Genomic DNA, 10,229 nt, shown 5'->3' with positions numbered 1-10,229 from the left:
TATTAAAATTGAATTACTTCCGCGCATTAGAAACATGCCGCTAAGAAAACTTCAATGCGCCACGACTCTGTATAATTGGCCACGCGGCAAAGCTACAAACGCATATACAGTCTGTGGTACGACTCTAAGTTAGGGTTTCAGGCAAATTGCAAAGGTTGCTTAAAAAAATAAGCGACAGTCAAATCAAAATAAATCGAGATCCACGATGTCCGATGCATCACCTTCGTGGGTAGAAAGGTTAAACAGGATCGCAGTGCTAAACCAAGCAACTGAAACGGTTAACGTAATATTTTACGTGTATTCCCAAAACAAGGCATCTAAACACAGTTTGGCATATAATTATTGAGTAATTTATGTCTATTGAAACAGAAACATAAATTTCGAATAGAAAGACCCAACTATACGTAATTCTTGTGAAACAATATCTGTTTAGGCATTATAACGTCTATTTTTATTAATTTTAGCTTTATAAAGATTTATTTAGATGAACGTGTTCCCGTGTTAGCTGCTCAGTTTAACTAAACTTCTGTCTACTTATATCAAACAAAAGCGTATTATAAATTATTATATTTCAACAGGCCCTCAGAATATCAAATTCATACAAGGCGGCATTATAACTTAATTCAGAACTAAAGGTAGTTTATTACACAACAGAGTTTAACATTGGCAGAACAATATGAAGAATAAAGTGTTGTTCAGAAACTATTTTTTTTTTTTTTTTTTTTTTTCAGATTAAAATAACTATTCCCTTGTTCTCAGCTCAAAACAGGCCTGTTAAAAAGGATCTGGTCAACTCCTCATCATGGTGATAATCGTCCTTGCAATTCTCTTATTGGCATCAGTTTGCGTCAATGTTGTTCAGCTTTGTCGCCAGAAAGGGCAAGTAAACATTCAACGATATTAAAACTGTCATGGATTTTGCTCATATTCCTAATTTCGTACACTGGGTTTTGTTGTGGCACTTTAAGACACTATGCTGCTTCACAGCATGCACGGCCCACACATTGCGCACACGTTGCTCGCGTTCGTATTTTGCTAGCGTCCCAAAGGCTCTGTAATTATCGGTTTATGTTGGAATGGTAAATGTATTCTGCGTGTTTTCGTTTCTCAGTTCAACATAACTTCAACGCCCATGGTCAATTAGCCTTGAAAAATACAAGAATTGCTAAGACCATACAATGTGTGGGAACTCAAAATACAAAATGTGTGAGAACTCAAAATAAACCATGCAACCATAAATGTGGTTAATACGATCTTAACGACTACTTATATTTCACTTTTGTCAGGTTGTTTACTCATAATGACCAACTGAAGGTTTTACACTTTTTGATATTTCAGTATCTTTGGCAATTTAATACACTGGTGCTGATAGAATTAAATTAGTTTGTTTTTTAAATCTTGTAACGTTATAACTTAAACTGCACCATATTAACTGGACACTGGACAGTATCAGTAAGTTAATTCACATGTTTAATTTGTAAATCAATTTAAAATAAACCAAAGTTCATTTTGCTTTGCAAATATTACGTTTATAAATCATATTGTATCGTGTACCAGGGAAATAAATAGCTTGCCCAGTTAGCTACAGATAACTAAGCCCCTAATTTTTAGATTATTACCAAATAAGAATTCTGAAGTGGTTATGGAAAGTGCCTACGAACTTCCCATGGCAAGCACATCGCGTCCAAAAAAAGTCTACGTTAACACCAACGGTAAAACACGCAGTGCAGTATAAAAACTGAATATCCCAAGTGTATACACTGTCATTCGATTAAACACCAAAATTAAACACCTGAAAGGGGCGAAATGTCAGCACGTTTAAAATTAAACATGTTTAAATTCCAGGTGTTTAGGCTTTTGCCGTTTATTCTGCCAGGTGTTTAATGCTAGTATTCAGTGTTTCCAAACAAATTTCACAATATATTATGAGGTATACAATTTTATTATTCCAAACAAAGCGAATAATAATATAAATATCGCATTTTTAATACAATGCAGGTGTTTATGCAAACAAAAATGCGTATGTGATAAAAAGAAAAACAGAGAAAAAGAAGATATTTTACAAATTTGAAACCTTTTTTTAATATTTATAATTGCTATGTTTGGCAAATTTTTAAGGTGGGGCCTTTCGTACATTGTTTAAAAACATATAAAAACACAGAGCAGTAGGATGGATAACTTAAATCCCATGTATATTAACAGGCTCGAATATCAATGAAATATAATTTAACAATTCGTTCAACAAGTGTTGTTCTTCCACAAATGTAATGTCCATTCCATCCACTAATATACCAATGCAGAAAAGCTGCTGTGCCGTCCACCCCAAAGGTTTGCCCAATAAAGGCCTCGAAGAGCTTTTCTTTTTAGAAGACGAGTTGAGCATGGCTGCCTAAGAAATAAATTTAGATCAATATATTACACTGCAGTGATTAAATTATACACTATCACTGAACAACTCTTTATTCCTTTGCTCATAGTAAATTTTTCAAGTTATTCACCAGAACCACTACATGTCATGTCATAAAAATATGTTTTAGTTTGTCACCAATCACTACAAAAGCATATTATTATGACATGTACTAGGTTTGGTGGCAATGTACTCTTTGAGCATAGCATTAGAAAATGTATTATTTATGTTACACTGTAACCTAAAGACATCGCAATGATTACAAAACAAGTTCATTTTTATTGTATTAATATCTTCATGACCCACTAAAATTAAAAAAAAGGTTCACCCTACTATGAAAACCCAATTAAATCATTAAATAATTTCAGATCAAAAGTAAATATGTGAACCAAAATATTGTATTGGCCATTATGTTTTATCAAAATAATTGCTGAAACTAGTGATAAACAATCTGACCAAAAAAAGTCGCCCATTACTGGGACATGCAGACCAAACATTATACACAAGTTATGGAACACAACACATAAATTAAATATCTATTCAATTATATGTATTTACCACAAATTTTAAGGTTCGATAAATGAACTTGGGAAGAAGAAACTTTTAGTTTGTTTACCTTGTGTATCAATTTTAGTAGATCTATACTCTTTTGTTGTTTTCCAATTGAACTTTGTCACAGACTTTTATTTTACCATCTTACACTGCAGTTAAAATTCCTGCAAATAAATAAAAACTCTAATTATGTAAACTATATCATTTTATTAAAGCGTCAGTAGCATACCAAAAGTACTACATATTAAATTTTACATTTAAAGCTTCAATGTAAGATTTAAACAAATACATTTAAAGCTTTAATGTAAGATTTAAATAAATTAAAACTAAAACACATATTAAAGTACTTCAGAAATTTTACAGAGATAAAAAAAATAATTTGCTGGCTGCTACTAACAAAATAAAAGCCAAATGGGAATAAACTATATTAATGTAAAACATGTAAGTAAAATTTACTTACATTTTTAACCTAATCTCCTGTGAACCAAGTTTTTCTGAAGTTGAAAAGAGCAAATGGTTTGCTGTCATTGATTGCCCTGAAACAAAGCAGTGTAATCTAAATACCTTTAATAATAATGATTTAATAAAAGCATACTTGGCTGTTAACAGAATAATTAAAGTGCTACTTTAGACAAGAAATAGCTTACCAACCTGTTTCGTTTAATTTTCCATGTCTACATTTGTATGGCACCAAACTATTATGAAGTAGTCTTTTACAACTTTCATTGCTTTTGGATTTATGAATGAAATACCTACAATTCTGAAACAATAATCCAATTTCAGACATTTCGTTTTCGCTTGGAAAACTTTTTTTAAACATAAATTTCACACTCTAGACCTGCCCGTCTTCAAGCGTCTTGCACAGCTAATAAAACATTATCACTACACATTTATGAAAAAGCAAATTAAAATAAATAATATATATATAAATCACCACTATACACATTAGTATTTGTTTTACATCAATCTTAGTAACTCGAAAGCCAAAAATACGCCAAACCGTCTTTAACTGTAATGTATAACTTGTACTGGTTAAAAGTCAAACTTTTTTTCGGCATTTTGAATTCCCGCGTTGGTCACAGTCACAGACCAGTGGATATGCTTTGTTGATGTTCATCGGACCGAATCAATTTCAAATAATTTCAATCATGAGTTGATTTATTGAATGTACTTAGAATGTACAATATGACAAAAACTTGTTTTATAACAAAACAAAATTTACTATAAATAGTTAAAATATATCGTAAATCAAACATTTAATAAATAATACTTACTATTCGTCGTACGTTAAACAATTTAAACTTGAAAAATATATAAGCTTCACAGCGATACAGCATTGCCCTAGAAAAAGTCCTTCCCAAAGATTGTGTTCATCACGCGTATTTTATTGCTGGCGCAATTTAAATAGGTCATGGCGGCGCAAGACCGCACAGCTTCGCTTTTTACTTGGGTAGTACAAAGTTATTCGCAAGCTACATAATGAAATCAAATATTGGATTTAATGGCACGTCAAGAACACAAACCAGTATTTTCATGATTGTCGTTATATTTAAAAAATGAAATGACGCCTAATAAGCCGTACAGATGTTAAGTGAAACCATGAATTAAGTCATTCCGTTTATTGTGATCTGTTACGATCAATCGATCATACATGCAAACTTGTATAGTTAAATATTTGAAATCGTACATAAAACAACTGTTCAGTGCTTTAAAATACCAATACCCCTAATCAACATCTTATAACGTCAGCATAAATGACTTGAGCTATTGCTTTACAAGAATGTATCGAATTGACATGTCTAATAATTGACGTGTTAAATTATGAAGTGTTTAATCGTAAACATGTTTAAATTCGTCAATTGTGCTTAAAATCACCCAATAATCGTTGTTAAACACGTCAAAATATCAGGTGTTTAACATAAAAGCGTTCAGGTGTTTATAATTTAAACACCAAAACTAAAATTAAACACAAAGGTGTTTAAATTAGGTGTTTAAGTGTTTAGATTTTAAACGTGTATAGACCGTTTTGGTGTTCAAATTTAAACACCGTTCTGACAGTGTAGTTATTTGAATACTCTAGCATATTAATTTTGATTTTAAATAGGCTAAATGGAAATTAGTTGAAATTATTGGTAAAAACCCTTGAAATACATTACTTAAAAGTAGCAAATAACATAATAAAAGATGTAACGAAGTTAAACTTATAAATTTAAGTACTTTTTGATGTTTTCTGTTCACAGTAGGTGTTTCTTTTTTTTAAGGCCAACTGATTTTACTTAAATCGGCCAAAGTTATGTTTTTTTTTTGTAATACGCCTCTAAAAATGTTAATCGCAACTCCTTTGATTTACAAAAGGTTTTAAGCAACACTCTATAAAGCAAAATATATTGTTAAGTTTGCATTATCCTGTGGAAACCTAAAATAAAAACAAGAATGTCTTGAAGTTAAACAAATTGCATATTTAATCCATAATATTATTTTAAGGCCCAAAAGAATGTTCTGATGACGAATACCAAGAAAGCGGTTACGTGAATCTCAACCCTGTGTTTCCGGTCCAGGGAAATGAGGGAAAACACGGGGATTATGTCGAGTTCAAGTCGCCAGATCAATCATGTTAATCAGCTAAAGCTAATTACCAATAAAACACAGTATGTTTGATTAATAATTTATCGGTACGGACAATATTTTACATGGAATGAGACATTCAACGTTCCCTACTGAAGTATTTTTTATTTATTTAGATAGCTGCTACGCTCGCAGCATTCTGAACTGTTTTGTTTTCTTATTGCTAGTGAATCACGGGTCCTAATTGTTACTTAACGTTTATTTTTACATCTCTATCATTACTGTTTGGTTAATCTTAATCTTTAAATTTCAGAACTTGTTTTAATTTTATATTTATTTATGTTTTTACAAATGAAAAGTTAAATTTAGAGTTCCTCACAATGTTAGCCAATACAAATTGTTTTTGGTTTTACTTAAGAGTCGGTTTATTTTGACATATAATGACATTTCGCTAAACTCTACTAAAATGTTTTCAGAAGCCTTTAATCAAAACAATTGTTTCGACTAACATCAAAACGTGTAGAAGGCACAGTATTTGATGTAGGCTTAATCTAATATTTTTTGAGACTATATATTCGCGTCCAATGTGGCATTTTAACACCCATTGAAAACTTGTGCCTCCATCATTGTTAAGTAAGTGTGTATTTTTCTATATGTGTGTTTTTGCGAGCCGTTTTAAGAAATAATATCAGACCAAGGGTGTTTTACTGTGGCATAATACGGCATGTAAACTCAATTTTTCGCCCTTGCATATTGGCGCATGAGTTCAGTATCGAAGAGCGGGTGTTTATAAGTTGAGTTGTTTTATGATGTAACTTATGACGTCACACCTTTTATTTGAAATGTTTTGCGGCCCATCGAAATATTTAAATGGCAATGCGGCCCATTATGCTAAAAGGTTGAAAACCACTGACATAGCCTATATTGATTTGTTTACGTTAATTATACTTAACATAACAAAAATATCTCGAAAACATTAAACCACCTTGTGTCTTTTAAAAAGAACTCAAAATGTATTATGTGAGCAATATCGAATTGTTTCTGTCGATTACGAATTAATATGGTATACTTATAGGAGGAAATTTTCAATAAATTGTACTGTAACTTAATAGGCTACAACACTTTACGAAAATCTCATATATGAGCAGCGGTGTTTTTATAATCTAAGACTTAGCAACGAATCAACCTTGCGATTCACAAAAGTCAGCAACGAACAAAGTCGTAAACAAGGCTGTGAACTACAGGAAGCTATTTATCACGCGGTGTTGATGTAAAAAAAAATTGACGTTTAAGCTTTTTACGGGAATACAAAACAAACACGTTTAAGATGTGCATAAGGGAATAGTTATGTCAAAGTAATCAAGAATAAATAAACACTCATTGTTTTAGAATATTCATATTTAAAGATCGTCGCGGCAAAATGAGATGCGTTTTCCCGCCGTAACAAATAAAATTTTCCGAAGTTAGTGACAATTTTGTATGTTAAATTTGGAAAATCCTTTAGCTATAATCCTCCAGTCCTTATTCGCCAAAGGTTGGCTTTATAGGCATGGAATGCTAAAGGTTTTTTTTAGGGATAAAAACATGCAATACTTTAAAATTTAAATTACTTTTTTGTGTTGCAGGGTCTTAAATTAACCTTCTTGCATTATTGCATTATGACATACATTTTCTAACTGTATCACAAGGTGACACAAAGGCTCAACGCAATTAGAGTTTGGGGCGGTATGCCTGGATAAGCCACTGATAACTACATATATAGAGCATAACAAATATGTGTCAAAATCAATGAAAAGTCGTTAAATATGTGTCAAAACCAATGAAAAGTATTTTTTTGCTTTTTTGACTTTATAGCAGTAGAATTAAAAGTCTAATCAGGAAAATCCAGCTTTAAGAAAAAAAAATTGATTAAACAGTGTCGAACAAAGCAGCGGTTGTTTAAAATGCAAATGGATTTTTTAAGATTTAAATTTTTTATCTTTAAGATTTTCACGCCTCGCCCCGAAACCAAAAAAATTTGCGCAGTAGAAAATTTTCTTAGAGGGATCACTAGTTCTATCCACAGTTCCTTATAGAACGATGGTTCAAGTGAAATCACATCGATGTAGCATCATTACGATATACAACAAACCTTAACAACTAAATAAGTTCCAAATATTACGTTGAATTACACTTTGCTGGGCAGCCGAGGTTTTTCATGCATAGATACTTGTGAACACATAAGGTGGCCGAATAAAATTAAAGCCAATGTTAAGATTCAAAAATGTTACTGCCCCAAATGTGTTGGCGTTACCGTGTTTTTTGTGTGTTCTTACTTTCGTGTTGGTTGCGTGTTTCTGCCTTTACTTCAACTTTTCTTTCGGTTTTTCCTTTGCCGCCTTTCAGCTGTTTGTTGATGCATTATTCGACTTTTTTTGTTGTTTTGGAGATAATTATGGTTTGCTGGAATTTCATGATTTTAATTTCGTAATTTTCGTTTTTGAATTATTCTCCTTAAATGCCTGTACAGTACTGTTGTCGTATTTACTCGACTCGCTCCTTACTGAGCCTGCATAGCTCAGTTGGTAGAGCGACGGCCCCGGCTTGACCGGAGGCCGTGAGTTCGAACCTCACTGCAGGCCAGTTGTTTTTCTGGCTTGCTCTGCTTGCATCATAGATCGACAGATTCGGCGAGTCTGCGATGGCTTTTCGGTGTACTATTGATACGGAAGCCGTAATCGTTGGCCATGAAGCAGCTTCCGAGGGGCTAGATCACCGTTGTTATTAAACACATATTTGTGTATGTCTTTCATTACTCAGATATACTGACGAAGCTGGCAAAATATATTTTAATTAATTATTTATTCATTTGTCTGGTAGGTTCCCTGTAATTTTCCTTCCGCATACGTGAACACGAAGTGAACCGTTTTCCCTTTCCTCTTTTCTCTTCTCTCTCTTGTATACGCGCTGTTACCGCTTGTTTCGCCATTAGATACTTCATTAATAAACATAGGCGCCAAATTACGGATATTACATCAAGTCTTTTCACATAAGGCCATTGTTTCTGTAGGGTGAAAACTATTACGTTATAACAAGGAACTAAAAGGGTTTGACTAAAACGACCACAATGCTGTAAAAGCTGAAACCCGACACTGAATTGCATTTCAGAAAATATTCAGCTATTGTTGGGTACTTTATTTATTGAAATTTTTATATGTTAGGGTTAAAGTCTTACGGATGGTTTAGGAAGTTTTAATAGTGATTCTCCTTTTTAGGCTTGTCGACCGTAACTGGGTAATCTTAAATAGTATAAAAAGCTCTGCTGGAGCAAATCAAGAGTTTAACACTGATTATTAATACAATATATATAGGGTTTTATTACAGTTTTACAACCTATATGTAGAGTACCTTTATCAGTTAAGCTAATCACTCAATACACAAAATTATAAAGTCAATCAGATAGCTTTAAACTTCATTGCTTGCAAGCTTTTATTAAATACCTTAGTGGACAACCAGAAGAACGAAATTCGGGCAAGTTGACAATAATGTTTCGCAGGATATTAGATAGTGACAGTAACAAAATAGAAATTTCGTTCTAAAATGTTTTGGGTTTGTAAGAAGCTTACGAAATGCTGACTTGCGTTTGAATGTTTTATACAAAAAGTTCAAACTACCGTTCACATATTGGCTGAAGTTTCGAATGATCATTTTTTTTATACTCTTAACCTAGGGGTTAAAAATGCCGGATTGCTGCAAAGGCTGGCGGACACGGTGATACTTCCTTTCGAACTTTATGATGCGTTTTGTGTCATAAGAAAAACGTATGGAAGCGTTTTGTTATTTTTATTACTTTTATGTGTTGTAACTGTACATCGACAACTGAAGTCTTTACTCAAATTAGTTCACATATATTGCAGTTTTAAGGAAGCGTAACACAGCCAACTTTTCTCTTTGGTGCTTTTGAGCCATTTGTTTCCGCGTCGTTCGACCTGCGTAGCGGTTGCTAAACCTACTTTAATTAATCATCAGGACACCTAAACCAATATCGTACAACTAACATTCCCGAAAATATAATTTAAAATTGATTGAGGCCACAGCCGAATGACGTTCTACATTGTGTTTAATCACGCAAAATTTAAGCAGAGTTCGTAAAATATCATGTTTATTACAGCGGTTTTAACCTTTAATCAATTATTATTTCTAACATGTTTGTCTGACGTTGAACGCAACGTTTGCTTAACCGTAAAATCAAAGTAAAGTCATCGGCTTTGGCTTTGCAAAAGTTAAACTTTTATGCTCATTGTCGTTGAAACGCTGCGAATTTGTTAAGCGTAATCAGTAAATTCACGGATTCCTTTGTTTTTGATAGATTTTTAACATAAATTATTAATTAGTTTCGTCATGTTTAAATGCTGTGACTTGACTTACAATACGCGACTTTCTGTAAATTTACTCTGGTATTATGGGCGCGTATACAATGCAACTTTAGGCGCGATGTAGGCTTGATGCCGTTTGCCTTACCGCGTCTTTAAAAACCAACCACAGAATGACGTAGTTGCAATAGTGACGAAGAGCACACGTTATGAAAGTTTGTTTCATTTTGTATAACCACGCAAAACTCTATGGGTATTCACAATAGATCGTGCTTATTGCTGGTGGTCTGAATTTAAAAGTCTGGCTCAAATGCAGCAGTCTTTTATAAGTTAGAATTAAAATGATAAACAGT

At 32.8% G+C, this 10,229-nt stretch overlaps 1 long non-coding RNA gene and 1 other non-coding gene across 2 annotated transcripts; one reads left to right on the top strand and one right to left on the bottom strand.

The window, feature by feature from the left end:
- Window positions 1–2,202: 2,202 nt before the first annotated feature.
- On the bottom strand, window positions 2,203–5,016 carry LOC146163316 (uncharacterized). Its single transcript, XR_014494566.1, has 4 exons — window positions 3,611–5,016; window positions 3,420–3,495; window positions 3,024–3,123; window positions 2,203–2,389 (listed from the first exon to the last, which is right to left on the bottom strand). It is a non-coding gene; the product is annotated as an uncharacterized LOC146163316 (long non-coding RNA).
- Window positions 5,017–8,070: 3,054 nt separating this feature from the next.
- On the top strand, window positions 8,071–8,145 carry Trnaa-ggc (transfer RNA alanine (anticodon GGC)). The gene has a single exon. It is a non-coding gene; the product is annotated as a tRNA-Ala (tRNA).
- The last annotated feature ends 2,084 nt before the right edge of the window (window positions 8,146–10,229 follow it).

Source organism: Ascidiella aspersa, chromosome 2 (assembly GCF_963924565.1).
Source record: "Ascidiella aspersa chromosome 2, kaAscAspe10.2, whole genome shotgun sequence".
NCBI classification, from domain to species: domain Eukaryota; kingdom Metazoa; phylum Chordata; class Ascidiacea; order Phlebobranchia; family Ascidiidae; genus Ascidiella; species Ascidiella aspersa.
Note: the sequence above shows the minus strand (reverse complement) of the source record. Positions and strands in the feature narration are given on the sequence as shown.